General features: G+C 43.2%; 1 protein-coding gene across 1 annotated transcript in view; it reads left to right on the top strand.

Annotated features, from left to right (window-relative positions):
* Positions 1-413: 413 nt before the first annotated feature.
* Positions 414-18,675, top strand: part of OPRK1 (opioid receptor kappa 1) — a 137,557-nt gene continuing 119,295 nt past the window's right edge. Inside the window, exon 1 of the mRNA XM_040354197.1 lies at positions 414-713. The gene's annotated coding sequence lies outside the window, so the exon portion shown is untranslated. The remainder of the gene's footprint in view (positions 714-18,675) is intronic.

Raw genomic sequence — 18,675 nt, 5'->3', positions numbered from 1 at the left:
TTTTATTGATAATACAATATACTATATTTTTAAATTTTAATGCAAAAGCACTTTTTTAGGCCTCTTATAGAACATTTTAAAGATGCAGGTTGATTTCTTACACACAACTGGTATGTCTCTTGTTTTTAAATCCAACCGCTTAATCCTACAACTTATACTTGTATATATTAACACTTATAACTGTTACATATAAGAGAAACATATTAACATGAGAGATTTGCTCCCGGGTGCATTCAATGCACAGATCTGCCTGTTGGCTTTTCCTACACTTGGCAGGCAGATGTCATAGTGCTATAGCTTCTCATGCATCCAGGCTTCAGAGGCTGATCCAGACCAGAGTGCTGCTTAATGCAGGGACCTGGAAAGAGGGGGAGAGAGAGAGAGAGAGCAAGTGGAGGGGAGGGGCTGGGAGTCACAAGCACAGAAAAGAAGTGTTATCATGAGGTTAGCGAAGGGAAAAAGAAAAGCGAGAAGCTGATAGTGAGAGAAAGACGAGAATAGGGAAGTAACAAATGGAAAAAAAAATGATTAGGTCTTCATTTCACATCCAAAAATGCATGTAAAATTGGAACAACGAGGATCAACATAAGAAAGTGACTTACAGCTGTGGAGTTCAACTGAATAAAAATCTCTACAGGGGTCAGGAAGAGGATCGGTGACAAGGACATCTCAGACAGGGTCCTGCTGCACACCATCCAAGGTATCTGGAACAGGTAACTATCCTCTATCACTTACTAGAATATTTTTTCTCAGCTGCAAAGATTCAGCTTACATTGAATTGCAAAATATACTGAGATTCAAACTAAGAATATACTATGCTTCTTTACAATCTTAGCACTTTTATAGGGTAGGTGGTAAGTAAGCTATTTTTTGTTAATTAATATTATGAGTTACTTTTCTTAAATCAATTAATGTATGCAATGTTTAGGTAACTTATTTGATGCCAATTCGATAGCTTTTACTTAGAACCGTCATTGAAATAACTTTTTTAGTGTGCAAGCAAATGTAAGTGATTCATATATGTGAAATTATGTGTATAAAAGAAGATTTCATATGTCAACATAAGGGTACTGTATCCACAAATCACAACTCATTTTCATCATAGTGGGATTTTATGTATTATGTAGATACTCAGTGTGTGCAGGCATACCCCACTTTTAAGTACACAATGGGGTTTATTTACTAAAGATGGAAAGTGCAAAATCAGGCTCACTTCTGCATAGAAATCAATGAGTTTCTAACCCCAGCTTGTTCAATTAGGATTTGGTAATAAAACCTGGAAACTCATTGGTCTCTATGCAGAAGTGAGCCAGTTTTCGCACTTTTCAGCTTTAGTAAATAAACCCCATTGTGTACTTAAAAGCGGGGTATGCCTGTAATTAGTAATCAGTTGTATTATCACATGTATCTGTTTTTCTATTTATTAGTCCAAATAACAAAGTAATATTCAGATTGTTTTCATATCCAAAGTAGTTCATCCAAATGATCCATATGTTTAATGAACTTTGGACATAATGTGCATTAAATATGTGCATGGTATAGACTGGTACAGCTGAAGGCACATATCATTGACCCTTTCCTGGTTGAATGAGAGAGTGCTGGCTGTTGCTCAGAATGAAGTGCTTGATCTCTATGTCAAAGGCACTTGTAACCTCTTGTGTTATTTGGAACAGAACTGCTAGCTATCCATGGTAATGGTAATCAGCATCAATTAGGCATACATTTACATGACAGTGTGTGCTCTTTTTTCATGACAGGCTCTTAGTTTCCATAGGTACTAGGTTATTTAGTAATCACTCATCGTACTAAATGCAATTGTGACCAGTTGTTCAATCAATCCACTGTATTTCAGAAAACTGTAGAAAACTGTGTTTCTTTCTCAAACACAGATGTTGATGACAAGTGTTGTTTTATGGCTATACACAGACCTTTATAGTGCACTGCCATGATCGTCAATGCCATTTATCACACACTGTGACTGCATCTACTTTATTTCAATACCCCATCAGAATAATTCTAACCAGGACCTTCTACTCATACATCAGATTGTGATTAACAGAATACTGGGTAGAACAAGGTACAGAAATGGTTGACCTATTGTATGTATTATATGTTCTGCATTTATGACTGCATAAATATGTGCTGAACATGTGGTTCTTGACGATAACAGGATGCAGTGCAGGTAGGAAAACCTATATGAGACGGAATCAGGAGAATTGATACAAATTATCCTAATGGCATCTACTGCCACAATGCCTCTCATAAAGTATATGATAATGATGACAATAATGATGATGGTGATAATAATTATGGCCAACTGGATTTATTAAAAAAGTTCTTTCAAATGATTTACTTGGATGTTTGCCATTAAATGCGTGATTACTGTGTAACATCAGTGATGAGCCAACTGGGCAAAGTTTGGTTCTCAAGAAGGATGGTGAATCCAGAAAAAGAATCTGGTAAAATTGAACATTGTACCAAACCCCATAGAAATAAGAAGAAAGCATTAGATCTTGTTGTTGCTTTCTGGAATTTTTCAAGGCCATTTTGCATGCTGTTGCATTAAAAGGACATGGGTAGCTGGACATCATGCCATGGGGCATGAACCAATGAAAAAAAAGACCATTCTGTGTGGAGAGGGTCTTTTCTGGTACAATATTTTTTATTGTAATGAGCATGACAACTATTCACCACGCAGGGGTATAGCAGGGGTATCGCATATCAAACATTATGAAAAGGCATGGGATGAGAGAACATAAACAAATGACTTTTATAGGTAATAAATGTCCACTGACCAATCTAGGGAAACAAACCAAAGGTCCACATATGTCTCCCAGGCCCAAGGGCCTACAAGAGAATCAATTTTGCAGGTGCATTCGTTTGCATCAAGGGTATAAAATGCGTTCAGTTCCCCAAAATGCCCCCAGCCGTGGTGGGTAGTTAGTGGAAAAGAGCTGTGTTAGCTGCATGTCATCAAAGAAAGCAAGGGGACCCTGGACCCAGAGCCTCCATAAAAAGCGGGGGACAGAGGGCCGCCATAAGCCCAATGTCAATGACAAAGAGAGAGAAAGAGGATAGACTAAAGAGGAGAAGAATGGGGGGGGGGGGTGAAGGGGAGAATAAGGTTAAGTCCTGCAGAGTGGGAGAGTTGGGAGAAGATCTTTTCATCACTTGCTGACCATAGTATGTATTAAAATGTCCTGTAAGCAAGTGGTTATACCAGGATCATATCAGCAGCTTCATGAAGGCCCCCCTCTTGCTGCTGCCCACAGTGGTTCCTGGGCTCCATTTTTTTGGGAATCCCTGAATTGCAGTAAATGGTTGGGATGGCTGCCCACAGATGAGATGGAGGAACATATTTTCCCCATCTATGATGAATGAACCCAGAAGCGACAATGATGTAATCATTTCCGGTTTCAGAGCTGTCATTCCCAGTAAAGGAAGCAGCTAACCAATCACAATCTTTGCTTGATTAATTGCTTCGGAGGGCAGAGGAGACATCGGGGGATCAATGAAAAAAAAAACATAAAAGTAATAAAAACATGAAAACTGCATTTGCCCCCTTGGCATACATGCAAATGCAAACGCACCTTTAGGTCCGACGCGTATATGTAAATAGTGATTGCACCACACATGTGAGGTATCACCATGAATGTCAGAGTGAGAGCCATAATTCATTAAAAACTCTAAACTGATAACTTGTAAAGGCTTTTGAAAGTATTACCTATGGACAATTTTAGGTACTATAGTTGTATTGCCATTTTACAGGTGTGTACAATTTTAAATCTTGATAAGTTTGGTATCCATTTACTCAATGCAATATCATCTTTTATACTTTACCATAAAAGGGTATTAAATTGTGTTTGTATGCACTAAAAAAGTGTATTTTTTCCTAAAAAAATGCTGATTTTAACATGTATGTATGTAAATTAAAAAAATGCCCTGGAGAGCAATTGGTTATTGTGGCTTAAAACAGTGTTAAAGGGTCACTAAAGGAAAAATTATTTTTTCTTTAAAATAACAAACATGTTATACTTACCTCCACTGTGCAGTTCGTTTTGCACAGAGTGGCCCTGATCCACGTCTTCTGGGGTCCCTCGGCGGCTGTCTCTGTCCTCCCTGGAATTACTCACCACAGTCATGCGAGAGCTCGCATGGTGGTCAGTAATTGTGGGTGCGCTCCCGTGATACAGCGAGCAGCCATAGCCGCTCACTGTATCACTCAGCCCCGCCCCCCACTGTATCACTCAGCCCCGTCACTGGATGAGATTGACAGCAGCGCCAGCCAATGGCTGCGCTGCTGTCAATCCATCCGCTCTAGCCAATCAGCAGCAACACCAGATGTTTTTTCACCTTAATGCATAGATTGCATTAAGGTGAAAAAAAAATTTCATTTACAACTCCTTTAAACCCAAAGGCAAACATTTCTCATACTGCAGGTTGCCCATTCTTAGATATGGTGGCTAAATTAGATTTATTTTTTAGACTTTCTTTCCTATATTTTCACATGGTAATCTGCTCTGTTGTTTTTCAAAAAAATGAATGCAACCACCACATCTAATGATTGGTAAGCTGCAATATATTACATTGTTGGTTTTAAGTTTAATACCTCTTTAAAAGGAAACATTAAATGCACACATTTTGCTTGTAGGTACCTCAAACTTGCACATGTAGTTGTGCACCAGTCTGATGTACTCCTTTAAAGTGGTTGTAAACCCACTCTGACAACTTGCACCTACAGGTAAGCCTAGATTAAAGTGGAGGTTCACCCTAAAAACACATTTTTAACATTAGACTAAGCATAGTAAGGGCATTTACTTTCAGCAGGTCTTTTTTTTTTATTCGTACATACCTTTATATTCTGATTTGGTCCAGGGCTTCCGCATTCTGATAAATCCGAGACTGAGCGTTCCTATTCCTGCCTCAGGGTTCGGATGACTGGGGGACTGGGCGTTCCTATCCTTCAGTTCGATGATTGACGGCTTGTGAAACAGATGACCTGTCGCACAACGTGCGTCACCAGATTTCCGTAAATAGCCGAGCTCCGAGTCGGCACTATACGGCGCCTGCGTCCGCCATGTAGAGCTAACTGCGCAGGCGCCTTATAGTGCCGACTCGCAGCTCGGCTATTTCAAGACATCTGGTGACGCGCGTTGTGCGACAGGTCACCTGTTTCACATGCCGTCAATCATCGAACCGAAGGATAGGAACGCCCAGTCCCGCAGTCATCGGAACCCAGAAGCCCTGGACAAAAACAGAATATAAAGGTATGTACGGCGAAAAAAAAAAAATTACCTGCCGAAAGTAAATGCCCTTACTATGCTGGCTCTGCTAGATTTAATGTTACATTTTTTTTTGGGGTGAACCCCCGCTTTAAGGCTTACCTGTAGGTGCAAAAAATATCTCCTTAACCTACACGGTTAAGTAGATATTTGCAGAAAACACTGCACCGATGTCTACGGCGCATGCACGCAGTAGACAACGGCATACTGAGTGTCTCGGCGTTATGATTGGGATCATGCCGGGATTATGCCGGTCCCGCACGCATGCGTGGGAGTGACGTCATCGCCATTCCGGCCAATCACAGGACCGGAGCGGCGATACCTGGAAGACGCTAGGAGGGGACATGGTGGTGGCAGAGGAGGGGAACCAGAAGGGCTTCGGGGGCCTCAACCTCAGGTAAGTCATTCATAATGAGCTAGTATGCTATGCATACTAGCTCATTATGCCTTTCTCTTGCAGGGTTCTTTAAAAGAGGGAATAAAAAAATACCACTGCTAAATGACAATTCCCTGCCAACGTAATTCTGTTTGTAAACAAAGCAAGTGACGAAAGATCCTGGATGATTGCGGATGATTGCATTGACATAATATGGTCATGACTACTTTTGGTAAATTACACATCCCAGGGTTCCTGCTACTGTTGTTTATATTCCATCAGCACTGAAAACCTGCTATTTGCAAGGGAATTAGTGGCAAGACATAATCATTCTGGCAGTAGGTCTTCAGGCGTCATTTACTGTGATTGATGCTGGATCCCTATATGATGCAATTGTTGAATTTACATTATGAGGCTTTTCTCTTTGTATTTACTTTTTTCAAGTTTGCTTGTGAATAAGCAACAAGGGTTACTGTGCATCCCTTACTTTTAATGTAGGTGGGTGGATATCTGGGGGGGGGGGATCCTTTATTCCAAATGGGCTTCCAGATTTAGATACATTGGTAGACCCCCACATTCTCATTGGTCTTCTGATGTGGGGATAAGACCCTCACCCACATCAACTTGGGGACAAGGGGGCTGATTTACTAAAACTGGAGAGTGTAAAATCTGGTGCAGCTCTGCATAGAAACCAATCAGCTTCCAGGTATTTGTGTCAAATGTTAATGTACAAAGGGGGCGCACCATTGGAGCCCACTTTCTTGGGACAGTGGCCACCCAGCCCTTGGTAATGTCAAGTAATGTCATGGGTTAACTGTATAGGGTATAGGTGTTTGTATTAATGGTGTTCTGTCTCTTTAAATGTATGCACATGTTTTCAGGTGGTCCAATAGGAATCCAGGGAAGTTTCTAGAGTCCCTAGGGAGCTGATAAAAGGGGCTGCTGAGGGTCTCTACTTCCTCTTTGCAGCAGCTGACCTGCAGGTGAAGAAGCTGCAGCTGTCCCTTTAAGAGAAGCCTTGCTAAGCGTGCGGATGGAAGACCTAGTGCGGGCTTTTGTGGAGAGTGCTGAGTGTCAGGGAGAGGCATGGATGCGCCGCTGTCTGCCGCTGTCTGACCTGGAGCCCCATAACGCAGGAGCGGAGGAGATGCAGCCACAGCTATCCCAGCCTTCCCCTCTAAGGAGGTCAACGGGGAGTATGCCCCCGGAGCGTCCTGTGGCCAGGGGAGGTGAGGAAGAAGCCCCCGGGAGAAGAGGAGCAGAGCGGCAGGACGGCAGCGATGCCCGTGAGTCAGTGGGGGCAGAAGAGGCGGACCTCTTCTCAGTCGCCAGCCAGAGAAGAGGAAAAGGTCTCCCTTCAACACGTCAGGAGCAGCAGGTGCGGCCGGCGCTGCCAGCAGCCGCAAGCAGCATACCAGCGATGGCTGTTCCACAGCTGTCGGCGCCTCAGAGTATCCTGGTCCCGGGCGCTCTTTTCAGCAGATCTCAGTCAAGCATCAATGTGCCAGCTGCAGAGTCGTCACCAGCTGGCCAGGGTGAGTTATCTAAAGCTACTGCAAATTACATTTTGGTTTACCTGTCTGCTGTTTCTAATGCTCTCTCTGCTGCTTTTTTTCTTCTCCTATCCTCCCTCCTTCTCTGGCTATTTCCCCCTTTTCTGCTTCTGTTGTGGCTTTATCTACACCTGTTGTCACAAACCCTGTGTCATCCAGTCAGCTTAGTAATGCACATGCTGGGACGGTTTACATGCATACCCTTTTTAGTGAGTCTGCTCATAGGCTGTCAGTTCCTGAATCATGTCTTAAAGGAACCATGCCTTATGAGATTTCTCCTTTAGGGTACCACCTCCCTATGGCAGTGAAGGAAAAGATCTGGGGGGGGGGAATTTGTAGATTTGTTATGTCTTCTCCCCGCTGCAAAAGATTTTGTGCTAAAACCAGATAAAAAGAGGGATCAGGAGGAGGATAGGTGCAGGGCTGTGCCACGCTTGTTTAATAACTGGCTCCAAGCCTTTTTTGTATTTGCCAGTGTTTTGGTGGAAAAGCACCCCGAGGTGAGTGGAGGTTTGTTTCAACATTTAGATCATGTGCTGGAGGCCTATAAGAGTTTCGGTGGCTTGGGCTGTTATGCATATGATGAGTCGTTTCGCCAGAAGCTGGCAGTTCATCCGTCTTTACAATTGGGTATGAAGGATGTGGGCCTCTGGCTTAATTTGATCGCGCCTCAGAGGATACCTACTTTGCGTCAGGCCCCTGTTACCCCAGTTAATTCAGTGTATTGCAGCAGGGGTTGTTGTTTTTCGTTTAACGAAAGTCAATGTCGCTTAAACGCATCATGCAAATACAGGCATGAGTGCTCTTTTTGTGCAGGACCCCATCCTGTAATGCGCTGTTTTAAGAAGACAGCTGGTTCTGGCTCTCTGCCTCAGCGTGATATTTTTCCCAAGAGCCTGCACGCCAGTGAGGCTGGAAAACATGCGCCCTTGGCTGGATCTTTACCCAAACAGGGAGAAACTGCATTTACTATTGAAGGTTTCTCTGAGGGTTTTCCTCTGCCGCCTTTTTCGGGCTCTGGGTGTACTAGGGTGGCCAACCTTAAGTCAGTTGACCGGTTTCCGGAGGTGGTGAGGAAAAAAGTTTTCAAAGAAATCGCAGAGGGTCGCATGGCGGGCCCGTCCTGAATTCCTCCGTTTCAGGATTTTCGCATTTCTCCGCTGTGGGTGGTCCCCAAGCAGGAGCCTAACTCATTCTACCTAATTCAATATCTTTCTTTTCCTAAAGGGGGATCGTTGAATGACGAAATCTACGAGTCGATGTGTTCTGTTGCTTATGCGACTTTTGAGGAAGCGATTGTTAAAGTGAAATCCTCCGGACGGGGGGCTTTGTTGGCCAAAGCGGACGTGAAGTCGGCTTTCAGGCTGTTGCCGATCTTGCAGCTTTCGGTTCATTGGGCTTTTATTTTGATGTTTTTTATTTTTTTGACAAATGCCTTCCGATGGGGTGTCCTGTACCTACTTTGAAACCTTCTCCACGTCCATCTATTGGGTGATGTGTTTTGTGTCTGGTCAGGATTCTGTAGCGCACTACTTCGATGATTTCTTGTTTATCGGCCCAACAAACTCGGATGTCTGTTCTCGCCTTTTGCGTTTGTTTGGCGTGGTGACGGAGCATTTTGGTGTCTATCTGGCCACTGAAAAAACGTGTCATCCTGTGACTTCCATGGAGTTTCTTGGTATTTTGATTGATACCAAGGCAAAGGAGTTTAGCTTGCCCCAGGCGAAAATGTAAAAAGTGCAGAGTCTTATTGCAGTTTTTATGGAGATGCAAGGTTTTGCTGAAAGAGATGCAGTCCCTGTTGGGCCTCCTGGCTTTTGCCTGTAAAATCATGCCGGTGGGAAGGATTTTCTCTCGGCGTCTGTATTTGGCAACAGCAGGTTTAAAAGTCTCAGTTCACCCATGTCCGCTTGATGGCATCCCTTAAGGATGACTTAGTGGTTTGGGCGGATTTTTTCGATTCCTTTAACGGGCGTTCCTTTTTTCAGTCCGATTTTATTTTGGCCCCTGATTTCAGGTTGTTCACAGACGCGGCAGGCTCCAAAGGTTTTGCGGCAATCTGGGGTTCGCATTGGAGTTGGCCAGAGGCCTGGATTCAGCAGAAGGCTACTAGGAACATTGTATTGTTGAAGCTTTTTCCAATGTTAGTAGCCGTGGCGCTTTGGGGAGAATTATTTGCCAATAGACGGATTCTGGTGGAAACTGACATTAAAGGGGTACTCTTTGCTGTCAATTGTCTTTCTTCCAGCTCTCTCTTTGTGATTAAGATTCTGCATCATCTGGTGTTCTTATGTTTAAAATTTAACATCTGGATTATGGCTAAGTACGCGCCTGGAGTTTTGAATACCATAGCTGACTCTCTTTCCCGGTTCCAGATGCAGCGGTTTTGTCAATTGCTTCCGGGAGCGGACGCAGAAGGAACACAGTGCCCGGCATATCTTGGGAGCTGATTTAACGCTGGTGGGTGAAGCCATTAAATCTTCAGGTGCTCCCCGTACATGGGCAGATTACTCCGCCGCATGGAGGAAGTGGATTCTTTTTGCAGAGACCTCTGGTTTTGCCTGGGAGGCTCCCAAGGAGGAGGCTGTGCTGGCTTTCCTGGCCTTCTTGATGGAAGGCCAGCCTTCGTATGTTTTTTTTGTAAAAATCTTAGCAGGAGTTTCCTTCTTTTTCAGGGTGAGGGGTCTCCCGCCCTGCTCTAGTTTTTTTACGGTGAAACAGGCCCTGAAAGGCTATCGGAGGTCAACTTTTGATCCGGATGGCAGGCGGCCGATTGGTTTACTGCTTCTTCGGGTGGCTTTGCGAGGCCACACTGGGGGTTTGTTTCACCGAATACAAAGCTTTTTTATCATGAGTGGCTTTTGTGTTATTTTACTTCGGAGCCTTCAGGATTTCCGACCTGCTTCCTGGGTCCAAAAAGAGCTCTTCTGGTATGCTGTCAGAGCATGTGCTGGTGGAACATGGCCTGATACGTCTCTTTTTAAGACGCTCAAAAAACGATCAACTGGGTCAGGGGGCGTGGGTGGTGTTGCCGGCGGGGGGAGACGCTTCTAAGTGTCCGGTGGCACTGGTGACTGGGTTCCTCACCGCTCGACCGGTCAGGGCGAGCCATTTTCTCACCCATTTGGATCGGTCGCCCTTAACTAAGTATCAGTTTTCATACGTTCTGAGAAGTTGTCTTGATCATTTGGGTTTGCAGGAATTTACGTTTTTCTCCTACTCCTTCAGGATAGGGGCGGCATCTGACGCTGCGGCCAGGGTTTTTTTCGGCCAAAGCCATTATGGGTTTGGGAAGGTGGAGGTCCAATTGTTTTAAGCAGTATGTTAGGCCTAACATGTCACTTTAATTTCCTAGGTTTTCAGAATTGAGTTTGGAGAAGGGCCACTATACATTGGGCACGGAAGCGTGCGTCTCAACGCAAGTACTATGTCAATTTATCGTTACAGCCGGAATCATTCGCTCTGTATTGGAAAGGTATTTATTCTTTCACTTGTCTCAATTACATCAGTTATGGCCCCCGCCCTCAATCTTGATAGTTCATTTGGGGGGCAATGGGTTCTGTGCGTACTTTAGATCTGTTATTTATGATAAAACGGGACCTATATCGGTTCCATTTGTCCTCCTCCCCGGGTACAATCATTGTTTTTTCTGAAATTGTTCCCCCGCTTCGCTTGGCTGTCTTCCCCATTGCATAAAGCAATAGAGAAGATGAGAAAGAGGGTCAATCGGGCGATGGCTAAGTACAAAAAACAGAAGGTGCAATCAGCGCAGAAATATTACCGAAAAAAAAAAACTAATTTTTATATGCAAGCTGAACACTATTAGAATAACACAAAATTCCAATGACAAAAGTATAAATAAGAAGAAGTGCAGCGCAAAATACAAAACTAGCAAAATTTAAATCTGGATGTGAAAAAATCAAGACTTAAATAAACATGTAATAATCAATAGAAACCATAAATCGAATATGTGAAAAATAAATAATAAGTGTTACGCATATAGCAAGTGAAAAAAACAGTCCATAAGGGATGATCCAACAGTGTATAAATCCACAAAAAGTGACAATCCCTCCACCGCAAGTTTCACTGGGTACTCTCACCTCCAGGTATGGACCCCTTAATTACCAGGAAGTCATAACAAGCAGACAGTAAACCGATCAATTCCTCATAAGAAATCCTCCTTAAAAGATTGCTAAGAAACTCCACAGAGCCAGCTAGAAATTTCTCCAGGCTCAGGCAGGCAGAGTGTGTAAACATGAAACAGAGGGAATAATCGAAGTGCTCTCCATATGGTAAAAGGACAGAGGCATTTATTGTAAATACAAATTACTCACAAACAGATCAGCATAAAACAGCATGTAGTATACTCGTGGACGATTCAGCAGAGCGGGTGACGTCATGAGTGGCTGCCGAACCCCTATACACGTTACGTTCAATTGAACTTCCTCAGCGGGGCGATGGCTAAGTATATGCCACTGTTGGGGGGTTTTGCTTATCGGCACGTGGATCTCGAGGGGGGCATCCCGGGTTGGTTTAGGCAGAACGGGGTACACCTTTCTGATGTGGGTGCCGATATTTTTAATCTCGAGCTGCAGAAAAGCATCGAAAGGGCCGCATATTTGGGGTAGGCCAGTCTAGTTTCACTAGTGCGGCTGGTGGGGATGTGTTTTCTGGTTTAATAAATATTTATTAGCCCGTGTTCTGAAAACTGGGAAAAGGTTTTGCTGAAAATTTGTTTTCTGCTGAATGTTGAAATCTGTTTATGTATCTGATAATATATTTTAAAACCAATAAAATACCGCGGCCAATTTTTGCCAACTTATTGTGTGTGTGTTTTTACTAAGGTAATATGGTTGTATCCGGGGAATTTAGGTAGGGGGCCAAGTGTGGCCTGCGGTCCCATTGATAGAGCTGGAGTTAGAAGCTGATTGGCTACCATGCACAGCTGCACCAGATTTTGCACTCTCCAGTTTTAGTAAATCAACCAAAAGGTGCCTTGCAAGAGGGTTAGGTGTTGTGTTCCTCATTGCAAGGTGTACTTCAAATGTCAAAGGCATGTGGGGTGGTATGGTTAAGGAGGAGGGTGCACACTCACTGCTCCTCTTTTCCTAGCAACCTAGGCTGCATGCCAGAACAAGGGTTTACAATGTAAGACCTAGGCGATCCCATTGCAAATGAAAGTTCCCCACCAGTTTTGTTCTACATATTTCAAAGCAAACTGGCTAGCAACAATCCTGGATGATGTCATTGATCAAATATGGTCATGACCATATTGATCAATGATATCACCCAGGATCTTCATGGACAGGTTTGCTCACTAGCAGAACTAAGTCAACTGGGAATTGCCATTTAGCAGCGGTAGTGTGTAAAAATATATCAATATAAAAAAATTGTACTCTAGAGGTGCTTCCTTCAGTTTCCATAGAAGGGGTGTGCAGATCAGGAAAGGGTGAGGTTAATACACTCTTGAATTAGGTTTCTAACTTTACATGTTTAATTATAGGATAGAACATTTTCTTATTTCTATAAGCTCTACAAATAATACATATATAAAAAACATTCAATTAAACCTAGCATCAGATATTTTTTATGCTAAATTAATCTTCTCTAAAGCTGTTACTGCACACGTATTTTGGATGATTCCTGACAAATTGGCCAAAAATCGCTCTATCGGTGGCCCTGTTGATAACATCTGGATTGCAAAAAAGTAACATTTTCAATCAACTTTTGTCCAAAGAGATGGGTATAAAATTGCTAGCTGAACAATGCCTGCCTCCAATCAGATGGCGCCACCTGTCAGAATACAATAGCCACCATGGGGAACCTTTGTCCATCCGTGCTGTTTAGCCCAAAGACTGAACTGAAAAATGGATACTTGTATGGCCAGTTTAAAGCGAAGTTCCACCCAGAAACTGAACTTTCGGTTCCTCCCCCCTCCGGTGTCACATCTGGCACCTTTCAGGGGGGAGCAGATATCTGTCTAATCCAGGTATTTGCTCCCACTTCTGGCAGTATCCGCAGCGATCTACGCCATGTCTGGCTCCTCCGTCCCTCCCGCTGTCTTCTGGTTGACACACAGGTCCCAGAAGACAGCAGGGACCACTCAGAAGACGCAGCGCGACTCGCGTATGCAGATTAGGGCACCAGGCTGTGAAGCCGCAAGGCTTCACTTCTTGATTCCCTTACTGAAGATCCCGGAACTTCGACCCGGAGCCGAGGGACGTGTCGTATTCGGGTGAGGACATCGCATGCGCCCTGGACATTTAAGTGTCCTGATTTTAAAAGCCAGCAGCTTCAGTATATGTAGCGGCTGACTTTTGTTTTTTGTTTTTATGGCGGAACGCCACTTTAAGTAATGAGTACATGCAGCTATAACAGGTATTTACTACATATTATAGAGATCACAGTACTCCTCAAGATAATCATTTCTCTTCCTCCCTAGAAGGCTGGCACCTACTTTGTTAATCCAGGATGAGCATCGACTTACTGGACTAAAATAATTTTTCTAGATAATGTAATCTTGTAAACATTGGTGCCTGTGCAGTAGCTTTTATTATGTTCTGGACTGTGTGTACATATCCTACACAGATCAGCCCCTGTGGCTGTCTCCTGCTTTGTGTGCTACCACAAAGATAAAATGTTACAGATAGCGTAATCACTGGGGAAACAGAACTTAGGAAGTTTTTCTGTCTGACTTCATTCTTCCAGACTGCACTTCTCAGCTTAGTCACAATAACTTGACTGGAGCTCAACAACTGTTTTTAATGGTAAAAATTACCTTTTTTTCTTGTATATTGTGGCAGGTAAGGAATTATTTATTACAACAGGTCAATTTTAATTAGTTGGGCTGAGAATATATTCTCTCTCTCTGACAATACACTCTCTCTTTCTGTCTGTATATATACCAAGTTGAATACCATTGCATAGTATTGCAGGTAGCAACATCAGGGTCAGCAATGCCTTTACTTTAAAAGAGAAGTGTGGGATTAAAAAAAAAATACATATTCAGCTAGGTGGACACCAGCTCTATAAGACCGAGAACTTAGCGATCAAAGATTGCTGATCACTCAGTTCTCGGTCTTCTCTGAGCAGAGAGCTGGTAACAGTAGTCAGTCTCCGGCTCTTGTTTGCCCCTCTGGGCACTGGAGTGCTGAGCTGTGAAGAGGGTGGGGGGGTCATGCTGATCCCAGGCATCTAGGTGGGTCCCTACATTAAAGTCAGGATCCCTCAATATCCTGGATGTCAGCCGTCAGTGATGTCAGCCGAAAGGAGTCTTTAGCCTGCTGTGAACTGGATCTGAGTCCCAGGAGTGCAGAACTAGGAGTGCGTCCCTCGTACACACGATAGGTTAACCGGAGGACAACAGTCTGATGGACCGCTTTCATCGGTCAAAATCGATCGTTTGTGGGCCCCATAGGTTATTTATCCATAGGTTAAAAAAGCCAACTTTCTTCAAATTTAACCTATGGATTCCTAACCGATAGGTCAAAACCGATTGTTAGTAGGCACAACCATCGGTTAAAAATCCACGCATGCTCAGAATCAAGTCGACGCATGCTTGGAAGCATTGAACTTCATTTTTTTCAGCACGTCGTTGTGTTTTACGTCACCACATTCTGACATGATCGGTTTTTTAACCGATGGTGTGTAGGCACGACGGACCATCAGTCAGCTTCATCGGTTAACCTATGACAACGGTCCTTCAGACCGTTTTCATCGGATGGACTGATCATGTGTACAAGGCTTAAGAGCTTTGTCCCTACTGACCCTTTAAAAATAAGTCAGCAATGGCACTTCTCTTGTTTATGTTTAAACAGATTCCATTTAACTTAATTATTGACTTCCTTTCTCTATCTCCCTAACTGACCTAACCAGTACTTACCTTAATATTCACCAGAGCATTCTTTTATATTAAAAGGTTTATATGTGGGATTGGAAAGATGTTTCACCCGCATTGTAATTATGCTTAATTAGTCTGGAGCATTTCCACAGACCTAAGAGAGTTCAATAAAATGTCCATAACAGCACTTTAGTTTTTCAAGCACATTGTTCCGGACAGTATAATGTTTTGCTGTATAAAATTTTCTCTGTTAATAACCCGTAGGCAATTTTTTCCCCTACCATTTTGCTTAAGCATTATATTTCGTCTTTTCTGGTGTTTTCTTTCGAATTCTTCTTTATTTTGAACGTGAATCTTGTGCTTGTTCTACCTCAGGGGTCAATCATATGCTAGTGATGGTCTACAACAGTCATTTACTGTATATCGAGTGGGTTAAGTTATATGGCAACATATCATTTTATTCACTTGCCCATCTTCCTTCTTATTGACTAAAGCTAAGTCCAGAGCGACCAGGAAAAATGAATTGTTCACTGATTTTATTTCCCAAATCCCAATGAACGAAACATTGATTAGCCAGGTTGTCACACTTCAGACAATACTTTACTAAATAATGCTAAATGTGTCTCATATTAAAATCTGGAGAAAGATAAAGTAGAATTGTTTTCTACAGGAATCCTTTAGAAATATAGTCCCAGATATTAAAAAGAAGAAAACCGTGTGATTTCTGCACTTGCGCTTCCTCTGTTCTAAAGCTTTATATAGCTCATTGTTAAATTTTGTTCTTAAAGGGTAACTGCACTTTCGTGGGTAAAAAAAATAGCAAATAAAGAAAATATAATATATCACATATAATTGTGACACTAATCATATAGTAATTGAATGTTATTAAAAATTACCTTTCCTTTTTAATCTGCAGCCACTGTATTTTCTGAGAATGCAATACAATATGACTACCTGGAGTTGTTCGGTACACGGAGTGTGTACTGACCACTCCCCAGAAACAGCTTGTGTGATTGGCTCACCAATTTTGCCTAAGATACAGGTCAGATTTCAGGCATCCCCTGCAACAAAAATGTAATTTTTTGAGAGATACTTTCAATAGGAAAACGTCTAATGCCCCGTACAAACGATCGTTTTTCCCGATGAGAGCTTTTGATCGGGAATACGACCATGTGTATGCTCCATCTGACTTTTTCCAACGGAAAAACTGCTGGAAAAAGATAGAGAGCAGGTTCTCTATTTTCCTGATGGAAAAATTCCTAGCAGAAAAAAACGTTCGTCTGTATGGAATTCTGACGGGAAAAAGCCACACATGTTTGGAAACAATTCGATGCATGCTCGGAAGCATTGAACTTATTTTTCTCACCTTGTTGTAGTGTTATATGTCACCGCGTTCTTAACACTCGAAAGTTCAGAGAACTTTTGTGTGACCGTGTGTATGCAAGACAAGTTTGAGCGGAATTCCGTCAGAAAAACCACCCAACTTTTTCTGACGGGAAATCCGGTCGTATGTACGGGGCATTTGGGGATGCAGGCCCAGCAGATTTCCTCATTAGCACCCTACAGCTGCACACCTGACAGTTAATTATGAAACCACTCTCATTAGACCCTCTCAGTACAGAGGCACAGACAAACACACATGGATATCTTCAGAATAACAAAGGGTAGGAATCTGCAACAAAGGTTGTTCTAATCCTTGCAATGCACATAGATCACCCAGGGGGGGATTTTTTTTCTCAACAAAAGTGGAGTTTCACTTGAAAATGTGAATGTGAAGACTGTTTGGTATATACTTTGTATTTTTCATGTTTGCTCTGGTAATGCAAGGTTCCTTACAATCAACATAAGTTTCAGCTTACTCATACATCAATAGCATCCATATACAGTATCATGTTAAAGAAGATAATTGGAAATCCTATATTATCAATTATTTGCATTTCTACAGTGTTTAGTTGAACTCTGGACTGGGAAAAAATACCCTTGCAGTGGTGTCCCCCTTTCAAAGGTTGAATGTTTGTTAAGTCTCGGTGGTACAGGAATAAGGAGAAATACTTGGCTTATTCCTTGCTCCAACAGGCTTCCTCCATCAAGGCTACGGGTATAGCACTGCTGCCTTTATAAGGCACTCCTAGCCACAGTTGCTTACTTGTCTCCTCCACATACAGTGCAGGGTTCATAACTCTTACTGTATGTGATGACGCTGAACAGGCCAGGTCTGGCCATAGTTTTCCCGGTGGGCCGGGGGCCTACGGGCCACATGTCTGGCTGTGACAAGCAGGGCCGGCTACAGGTTCTGACATGTAGGGCCGGCCGCTGATGTTCTGCATATGCTGGTGGTGGTGGGAGGAGCGGAGGCATTCTCCGCCTGCGAAAGCCCAGCCATGGCAACCCAGGCCGCCACTGAACAGAAAGTCTCTGTTCGCACATGCGCCCTCAACCGATGGGCACATGGCAACCAGGAGAGGAGGAGGGACAGAGAAGCAGAGGTCTTATGCACCTTGCTATGGGGAGGCGGTGCCATGAACACAAGCGGCCGTGCTGTGACAAGGGGGAGGCGAGCTGCGGGATGGCAGCATATCTCCCCTGCTCACCCCCCTTCTCCTGTCAGCAAAGCACGGCTCTCATATTGTTCGCTTCTCAGCTTGCTGCCGATTTGCTTCTGTCCACATTGGCCACAGTGGAGGCCCAATCAGAAGAGGCTAGCAGTGCATCATGGGACATGTAGTACTGGAGGATTGTAAGCCCCATTGTTGTCCACAGGCAGCAGACTTCAGCCCCCAGAATGCACTCTGCTGGAAGAAAGAGTGAGAGCCTGGAACCCAGGAAGAAGCTGAGTGACTACTGAAAAATAGAAAAATGACTGTGCTAAATGTAAGTATCTAAAATAAGCAGCAAATAAAAGTGAAAAAACACACCAATAACAATAAAAATAATGCAGCTACGCTGTGGCATACACATGGTAAGTAAATAATAATGTAAATATAAACAGGAGTGAATCCTAGATGTGACAAAATTATCAAAAAAATCCAATTCAATAATAGGGGAATAAACAAATTGTGATGTGAAGAATCATTGAAGTCCAAATTAACATAACACAAACAGCACCAAAAAGTCCTCTTGAGTGAATAACATGAAGGAATTCCACCACCAAAAAGTGAATGCACCGTAAGAAATGCGCTATTACCACAAGGCAAGCATGGATAGCTTGCGGCTGTAAACCCCAGCCTGTGCCTTTAAACCAAAGACACAGAGTGCAGCAACTACGGCCTCGTACACACGACCGAGTTACTCGTCGGGCGAAACACATCGTTTTTCTCGTCGAGTTCCTTGTTAGGCTTGTCAAGGAACTCGACAAGCTTGCTTTGCGTACACACTGTCAAGACAAAATCTCCTCGTTCTCAAACGCGGTGACATTCAACACATACAACGGCAGGGGAAGTTCGATTCCACTGGCTAAACTCTTGGGTCTGGTTTTGCTAATCTCATGTGTTTGCGTGTTAAGTTAAAGTTTGTTAAGAGACAATTTTCACTTTTCAGTCAGTTACAGCTTGAAAAATGTGTTATCTCTATTACAAATGCTACTTTTACTCCCGTCTCATACTTTATTCTGAGCAAGCGTGGGTT

The sequence above is a fragment of the Rana temporaria genome, chromosome 5 (genome assembly GCF_905171775.1).
Source record: "Rana temporaria chromosome 5, aRanTem1.1, whole genome shotgun sequence".
NCBI lineage: Eukaryota > Metazoa > Chordata > Amphibia > Anura > Ranidae > Rana > Rana temporaria.
The sequence above is the reverse complement of the archived record's forward strand: the minus strand, read 5'-3'. Positions and strand labels throughout refer to the sequence as shown.